A 9,728-nucleotide genomic window follows, 5' to 3' on the forward strand; every position below is an offset into this window, starting at 1 on the left:
AAGACAAATATAATTTAATAATTAAGTGAGAGAACACCTGAATTGACCTCAACTCAAGGCAATGTGGTAGCTGATGAGACTTACAGAAAATCAGAGCCAGGGGCTGGGTTGTGGCTCAGCGGTAGAGTGCTCGCCTAGCATGTGTGAGGCGCTGCATTCGATCCTCAGCACCACATAAGAATAAATGAATAAATAAAATAAAGGTATTTTGTTCTACTATAACTGAAAGCAAAATATTTAAAAAAAAATAAAGAAAATCAGAGCCAGACAGTAGTTAAGGGAATAAAAATTGCTTTTAAACAATTGAACTACTGAAATAGGAGGGAAAAGGAGCTCTGTGGAGAACTGGATTCCACTTTAAATATAGCAAGGAGAAGTGGAGGTTTATAGCTAAGAAACAAGGGCGGTAGAAGCAGTCAGTGGATGAAAAATTACTAAGTGGAGACATGAAGGACAGTGGGAATTCTTACTAAACGGATCTAAAAATTCTTGATGAAAGCAGGTAAGAATGATCAGAGATCGCCTGAGAGGTAGTGGAGAATGAGGAATTGGATCCGATATCGAAGGTAATCATATATCCACATCCAAGGAATTTTCTTTAAACTGTCTTTGCAGGATTCTTGCTAAAATTGACTCTTCAAGGAAGAACACAGGAGCCTGAGTTCAAAGTCTAAGTGAGGAGAAGGCTTCAAGAAGCCTTATAGAAGTTTGTTGTGTTTAACACTAGTCACACTTCATGATTCCTGTGAGTAGGGGATCAGTTTCCTATTCATCTGAGCAAAGGACAAGAATGATGCTGGATGGTAAAGTCCATAGACTCTCTGGCTCTTCAGTTTGCCTTCCCTTATAAACATTCTCCTCCCTTCCTTGTACTCACTGGATGGCCTCTTAGGAAAGCATCACCTGGGCTCTCCCCAGCTGGTATCCCTTTGGGGCTTTTGCAGGAGATGAAAGACAGGAAGGAAGAGGCATCAGGGTATGTTTTCTCCATTCTTTCTCTGGTGGTGGCTATGTTCCTTCACAACTGCACCTCCTGACAAGTGTTCCCTCCTCCATTGTTCCAGATTACTGGACGCTGGACATACTTCTGACCTTATGCTACAGCCTAGACATGACACAGGCTTCCCATTGTTACTAGACTCTCTAGAGACCTCAGCTTGATGGTTCTCTTAACCTACTCCACAGCCTTTTAAATATTGTCTTCATTGATATGTCTTTAGTTGAGCCAACAAATAAAATTCCAATCCTGATTGCAAACCCTCTATACCTTAAATTATATATACAATTATAAATATATTACATATAGGATATTGGTCATAATTTCAAAATGTAAGTGAAAAAGATGACCATGAGAATATGCCTAGGGAATTGAGAAAAATCATGGTATAGCTATAGGACACATTTTATGAAATGTGGGCTAAAATGATTAAAGGAAATGTTTCAATACCAAGTGACATATAATTTTAACTGGTATGTAGATTACATCCAGTTATATGAATTTGTGAATATACATTTTTATATTTTTACACACATACAAATGTGGGCTTTTTATCATCTTGCATTATAGCATGAGAATTTTCATGTACATAACATTCATACTACTGATTTTTAACAACTATATGATTTTCAGAAGATGTGTGTACAACAACTTCCATTTTTAACATTTCTGATTTTTTTCTATTGGGAAGAACATCATAATAGGCATCTTAATGTATATGTAGCTTTTTGTATTTTGATTAGAAATACTGGATTAAATAATATAATACTTTAGAGAAAATTAATGTAAAATTCTCCACTCAATGGAAACTCCTTACACCAGGATGGTAAAATTGTTCAATAGTTCTCTATCCTTCTAAAAAGTCTTAAAAAATAAAATAATCTTAAAAAAAATAATGAGTTTGAAGGTTCAAAATGGACTTAGAGCACACCTCCAGCAGCACCTCTGCCTATTCATCCTTCCTATTGGGCACTGACTCACTTCCATTTGAAATAGACCCCAACTGTGACTGCACCAGTAGTGGTTCCTGCAGATTGTAAAGAGAGCAGATGTACTGTCTGCAAGAAAAGCTATTGCCACGGGCCATGCCAAGTGTGCCCAGGAATGTGTCTACAAAGGGACATCAGACAAGTGCAACCGCTTCCCCATCATGGAGAGAGGTCTGCTCCCACAGGTACATAGAGTGACATGTACAAACTGCATTACTTGTCATAGTCTCCTGACCTATTTGAAGCATTTCTTTTTCTACAAAGTATGTGTATGATAATAAAAAACAGTTGCCTTAAAAGAAAGGGTGTGCAGGAGCCATGATGCAGGCATGTAATCCCAATAGCTCAGGAGGTTGAGGCAGGAAGATCAGGAGTCCAAAGCCAGTCTCAGCAATTTAGCAAGGCCCTAAATAACTCAGCAAAACCCTATCTCTAAATAAAATATTTTTTAAAAGGGCAGAGGTTAAGCGCCCCTGGATTCAATCCCCTGTACCAAAAACAAAAGCGGGGAGGGGCTTTGGATGTTTTCACAGGAGTATGAAACTTCTGCCATTAATCTGAGAACCAGTTTAGCCAAGAACCTCAGCTTGTAAAGAACTGCAAGTAGTTGCAAAGTGTGGGACTGAGGGTAAATGCTCTTTTAAACCATTCTGGAATGGGGTTCCCTAAATTCCAAATTTTAATTTTTCACTCCAATTCTGGGGCACGACTGTAGCCTGAGCACAATCTGGACCAGACAATCATCATAGAAACTCTGTAGGAGCCTTGTTTGGACTTCCTGCATTCCTCAACACCTTGGAACAATGTGTTATGTGTCAGCAGAGAACTCCTTAGGTCCTGTATTTTCCCTGCCTAAAGATTTTTAAATTGAAGAAGAATTTACATACCATAAAATTCACCACTCCAAAGTGTATGTAATTAGTGGCTAACATATTTAAAAACTGTACAAGCATCACCACTACTTAATTCCAGAATGTTTTCATCAGCCCCTACAGAAAACTCAAGACTGGGAGGAGATGGGGTGGGTTGCATGCCTGTAATCCCAGCAATTTGGGAAGTTCAGGCAGGAGGATCACAAGTTCAAAGCTAGCTAAGTAACTTAGTGAGGCCCTAAGCAACTTAGTGAGTTGCAGTCAATCCCATTCTTCCCTTTCCCTGGGCCCTGGTAACTCCTAATCTAATTTCTGTTTTTATAGATTTGCATATGCTGGAAATTTCATAAAAATTGAATGATCTTCTGTGTCTGGTTTCCTTTATTTAGCATACGGTTTTCCAGGTTCATCCAAGTTTATAGCATGTATCAGTTCTTCATTTTATGTTCCAGTGTGTAAATACACCACATTTTGTTTTATCTATTCAAAATTGATAGATATTTAAATTGCTCCCACTTTTTGCTATTATGAATAATACTGCTAAGTTTATGTGAACATATTTCAGTTTGCTAGGGTATATATGTAGGAGTAAATTTTCTATAGCATATGATAACTCTGGGTTTAACTTTTAGGAGTTAAACAAATATATAATCCCACTAGCAGTGAATAAGGACACCAATCAATCCTTTGTAGGTGTTAAGAGCAGACACTGGAGACATAATGTCTGGGTTTGAATCCTAGTTGTGCCATTGTTCTAGCTGTGTAAGCTTAGATAATTTCTTAAGTTGTATGTCTCAGTTTCCACATCACTAACATGAAGCCAATAATAGTAACTTCCTCATAGGATTGTTATTACATTTTAATAAGCTAACATATATAAATCACTAAGACAGTATCTGACATTTTTTTAAAATCCTCTTTTAGTATCACTGCTCCTCTTAATCTTTATTGTTATGATTATTGCATTTTGTTTTATTAATTTAAAAAGTAATGATATAGTTTGTTGAGGTTTGGCATGGAAAAACAGTATTGGAAATGACACTCATGTTAGTGGACAGGAAAGTCAAGGAAAGCTTTTCTGAGCAGGGACGATTATATTTTAGAGTATAATCTGAATCAAACCAAGAATTCACACAGTTCGGTCCAAGCATGCAATAGCATTCTAAGAAAACTACTGGTGAAGCATTACAGAATGATCAAATGTTCTGTACAGCATAACCTCTTAAAATCTTCTTTAGATATTTCTCTTTCCAGATTTTTTTCACTCACAGTAGCTGCTTGTGTCTATATTTTTTCTCACCTGTGATGTCACCATACCACTTGACTAGGACCCTGCTAACTTCCTTCTGAAACTTACGAAACTCACATGACACTGTTCTCAGTCTGTGAAACTCAGTCTCTTGTAGCCTTGAGAAATTCAGTCTACTCTTCTACCTGAATGCTTCTGTTTTTACAGAAAACATTCACCTAAGACTGATGAGTAAAATGATCTACCTTATTTTTTTTGTGTGTGATATTGTGGACACTCTTGGTCTCCATCCCCATTTTCTGGCACACAACTTCTAAAGCTTTGTAATTTCTTGAGGGACAGTGGTAGTAGGTGCATCTTTTCTTCTGATAGCTTATCTTTAATCTAGTTCCTGACACAGAGCTCCTAAAGCCATTGGAATTTCCTGAGTCACAGGACTGACTGTCTTTGGTCCTGAATAAGAGATGGTCATCAGAGACCAAGACATGATCACAAGTTTGGAATTTTCAGCCCAACCCCCACCCTCCACAAGGGGGAGAAGGCTGAAGATTGAGTTAACAGTTGCTGATGTGTGTGTGAAGAATCTCGTTATTCTCCATAAAGATCTAGAGAGTCCATGGGGCTTCTGAGTTGCTGAACACCTGAAGTTTTCAGAGGGCTTGGAAGCTCCCTGCCCCTTCCCCCATACATCACCCTGTGTACCTCTTTATCTGGCTGTTCATCTGTATCATTTGTAATTTCCACTACTATAAACTGGTAAATGTAAGTATACTGTTTCCCTAAGTTCTGAGAGCCACTCTAACAAATTAATCAAACCTGAGGAGAAAGTCATGGGAAACCACAATGCGTAGCTGGTCTGTCAGAGGTTCCAAGGGCCTGGACTCAGGGTTCCCTGAAGTAGGAGCCCTCCTGTAGGGCTGGGCCCGTAAATTGTGGGATTTTTCTGTAACTCCCCATAGTGTCAGAATTTAATTGAATTCTAGAACACTTAATCCATATCTGCTGGAGAACTGCTTGGTGTGTAGGGAAAACTCCATGCACACTTTGGAGATCTTAAGTGTTCTGTGCTGTGTTGCATATGAGAGTAGGGAAAAGTTTGTTTTAGTTTTTCCTATCTTATTTACATTATATATTCCCCTTTTTTAAATAGTTCTCCACAAGAAAGACACCAAAAAACCAAATCTAGACCTCATCTTCTTTCTTTTTCTCCTCTTTCTATGGTAATCATTATTGAAAGTACTGCACAGCTTGGCCTAGAAGTGTCCATCAGAGTTCTTCCAAGCCAACCTGTGACCAAACATGTCAATGTTAGAGCTTGTTCTTCCCCATGCCAACTCACCATCTTCCTCTTGCCCTCTAAAAACATGTGGAAAAGAGGAATTAACATGTTAAAATTTTCGCAGTTACAGCAGGCATTAACTATCCCCTTTACCAAAACCAAGCAAATTAGGGTTGGTTATTGCCGTATCTATTGGGAGTCTTAAATATAGGGAAATGGATACCAAATGATCTTACTTGAGACCAATTTTATGATCAGAAGTAAAATAGGGCTACCCTTTCCAACCCAAACCTAAGCTAGGCCTCACTGTGTTGGGAGAAATTGCTTTTCTGCATTCCCCAGGGACTTGCCTAAAAAAAAGTTAAACTTAATGGGGTAGACGTATTTCTGTATTGCTCTCACTCACCTGGAATCTTGTTATTCTGTCTTACTCTGAAAATGCTGCCCCCAACTTCTCCATTCTCTCAGCCTTTGCTTTGTCGGTTCTTACTAGCACAAAAATCAACAAAAACTTCTGGGTTAAGAGCCTTCCCTTGAGATTGTGAGATGTCTATAACTCTAGACTCTAATTCACATTTTTATTTGGTTTGTCCATGCACAGGCATCATGAAATCTATGCTTTCCACTTAGTCTCCTCCCTGCCCTGAATGATTCATCCTAAGTTCATATGCACCTGCCTTAATGCCAATGCCCAGGCCAATGGCACTGTTCAGCCAATGAGGCTTTCCCTCTGTGTACTTTGTCAAAGAAATGTTCTAACCTCTACTCAGAACTCTGCTCTCATACCTGACCTGGCATTCCCCACCAATTTCTTCAACTTCTGAGGGAAGCAGTTATTTCCCAGCCTGGTTAACAGTAAGCCCCAGGAGCAGGGCTAAGGCCCTGAACCACTCCCAGCAACTGCCACCAACTTCCTCTCTATTTCCAGAAAGGGTTGTAAGTTTATCTTCAGAAATTATTAGTCTCTTGATTGCTAATTTCCCAGTTGTCAATGTAACAGAAGACTTTTGTTTTTGTTTTCAGACTCTTTAGAGTACTCATATAATCTTGGTGAAAGACTGGTATAGGTTATCTGGCTGTGGTACCTTACTCTGGAAGAGTATATCACTAATATCTATCAACAGGTCCTAATGATTCTACTTCCAAACTGTCATTTGAAATTTGTTTACAGCAATCACTCCTAAAGACCTCTCAGCTTCCATGAACATAAGGCCCCTGTAAACTCCAAACTTCAGAATGTCCACTAGGTTCTTGTGTTTTAAACTATCCAGTGGCTTTTAATTGCAGTTAGAATCCAGCCTCTATCCTCTATCCAAGATTTCAAGGCCATTCAAGATGTGATCTAATCTACCATCCCTTTCTTTCCTCTATACACAGGACACAATGATCTTTCCAGTCTTGAAAGTTGCCTGGCTCCTCCCCTGGCTCTTACATAGTCTTTGCACCTATTCTTTCCTAAAATATATTGTTCCTAGAGATCTTTTCATGATTATCTTCACAATTTATTTTTCCAAAACCATCTCTATGTATTCCCTAACCACTGAGTGAACACCACACTTGCACACTCTGTTGCATTATTCTTCCTACATTCTAATTCTTTTTTATTTTTAGTAGAACTCTTTGGTATCTGAAATTGTTATGCATTAATTTATACTTGGAATGTACCTCTCTCAGAACAGAATGGCCTTGTTGCCTTTTCAGGAAAAGGTGGGGAAAGGAAAAAACTACTTCTCATTCTTTTATGATGAGCCTACATCATAGCAGATATAAAGTGCTCCAATTCACGTGGAGGTAACCATAACTGGTCTTTGAATAAATACTTACTCATACCAAAACCAAACCAAAAGTAGTTGTTCCCTTCAAAGTAGAAGTTTCATAGAATTTTAGGTTTGCGAGTCATGTTTTATCAGTTTACAACCAAGTGTCAGTATAAGATAATGCTTCTGGAGATCATTCTATATGAGACATTTAAACAAAGTTGTGGGCTTACAGCAAGTAGATGACCCATGAGTACCTGTTTCATTTGTATGACATTCACTTAGGTTATTTAGGATATTAAATCAACAAAACATTTCCCGGCATCTCCTAAAAACTCATCTCCCTACTGCAAACTCTTATTTAGTGGCTTTCTGTTGATTTATCGAGAATCCCTGGAATTAAAGCATTGACCACAAAGTGTTCCCAAATTCTCACAGTATTTACCTAGTTCATAACTATTTATACATAGTTTTGTGCACTTGATAAGGACAGGGAATATTTTTGGAGACTTTGTTTTTGAGTCCCTGTGACCTGGGAGCTCCTCAACAAAGGCATGAGCTCTACCACACATCAGGAGAGGAAGGAGATAAATACAGCACTAAGAAGGGAAGCATCTGAGTGTCAGGGATGACAGCTGTTACTCTCTGGTCCCCACATGTTAATAACTTCTGAAATCTACGTCATTGTTTTGTGGAATCCGGCTTAAGCATTCTGCTCCAGGAGTCTTTAGCAAAGATGGGACAACCAAGGTCAGGGGTTGGAATGGGAACAGTGGGAGAAAAATGGGCTTTGCAGAGGGTAGTGGTTTACCACCCTGCACAATTCAAATAAAAAATGGGGATAAATCTGAACATTGTCTTTTCATATAATAAAGTGGATTTTAAAATATTCATTGCAAACGAAGCAGTTTGCCAATTTTTGTTGTTACTGCTTTGTTTTGACGTTCATCTCTCTTGTTTAAGGGAAGAAAGTGGCAAGTGGAGTACACAGAGGCAGAGTGAAAGGTGAATTAATCTAAATCAAATTAGATAGAAGAAGAAGAGCTGGAACTGTCCTTACAAAGAATTCTTGATTTGATTTTTCCCCCTTTAAACCTTAAGTCATCTGTTTTCAAAATTTCAATATGAACATCACTCACCTGAGAACAGTATTAAAATGTCAACTTCCAAGACCCCCACCCCATCCTGCCGCATAGTTCAGATGTAGCAGGTCTATGGCAGAGCTCTAGAATGGATATCTTAACACTTACCCCAAGTCAACCATGATGCAAGTGACCCTAGAACATTACCAGGGCATGGTACCACACACATGTAATCCCAGTGACTCAGGAGACTGAGGAAGGAGGATCATAAGCTCAAGGCCGGCCTGGGCAATTTAGAAAGACCCAGAGTCAAAATAATAATAAAAAGGGCTGGAGATGTAGCTCTGTGGTAAAGTGCTCCTGGGTCAAATTCCCAGTACCAAAAAGAAGGAGGAGGAGGAGGAGAAGGAGAAAAGGAAGGGAAAAAGGGAGAGGAAGAGGAGGAAAATGAGGAGGAGGGGGAGGAAGGGAAGCACATTGGCAATGATGAGTTTTTACCTCTAAAAATTAATGAGGGGAGTGAATGGGAATGGAAAATGGTGACATTCGAGGTGACCAAGGTGTTTAGCTTTTCAACCCTGGGTAGTCACTGCTCTTGTGTCTCAGCACTTCTCCATCCACTTTGCCCAAATCATAAAACACAGTTTCTCAAGATAACACTTCCTAACACCCCAGTTCTTTGGATTTATGTATATTTTTAGAGCTGATAAATGAAATTTCTCTTTTTCTAGGCACATTCTGTTTTTCTGTTTCTGGAGGATACCAAAAACCTCATTAAGAAGTTTGATCAATTGCATGGGAGTATGAGCAGCTGAAGAGAAGAAAGAGATGAAATAGATGAAAAAAGAACACAAATCCTCAGATTACTAATATGCAAATCCCTAAGCACAAGCTGAGTAAATACCTACAATTCCCACTAACAGCTTCAGAGAAAGGCAAATTTTATTCACTTCCTGCTTTCCCTGCTAATCATTTGTGTAGACCTTTCATAAAATAATCAAAAAACAAAACATCCCTCTTTCCAGGTTTAAAAGGGATTCATAGATTATAAATACTATCCAAGAGAATATGATCTAATCCTGATGACTTGGTAAACTATTTGACCAAGATAACTTAGCTGGCTTGTGGTAGGTGACTCTAGAGCCATTTTTTTTAAAGATCTTAATAGTGATGACTGAACTAGCAGATCATGAAGTCTATTTCCTGGATCTTGAACATTATTTTTAGAAAAATTAAACATTAAAAAGGAAATGTCAGAGGTATTAATTACATACACAGCCACTGTTGCATGAAACATGTTTATATATGTGTGTACACTCAACACACCTGTACACAAATATGTGCAAATTGGATTACCACATAAAGTCTATATTTTTATCACAGGTTAGACCTTAAGTTGGGAAACCTGTTCTATTCCATTATATGGCCTCAAAAACTATTTGAAAGAAGGAGCACTGGAACTGGGTCTTCAAAGTCTGTTACAATTTTACTGATACCAGAGAG

This window comes from Marmota monax, unplaced genomic scaffold (genome assembly GCF_021218885.2).
Source record: "Marmota monax isolate L192 unplaced genomic scaffold, Marmota_monax_Labrador192_F-V1.1 WCK01_AAM20220418_F8-fsc00124, whole genome shotgun sequence".
Classification (NCBI taxonomy): Eukaryota; Metazoa; Chordata; class Mammalia; order Rodentia; family Sciuridae; genus Marmota; species Marmota monax.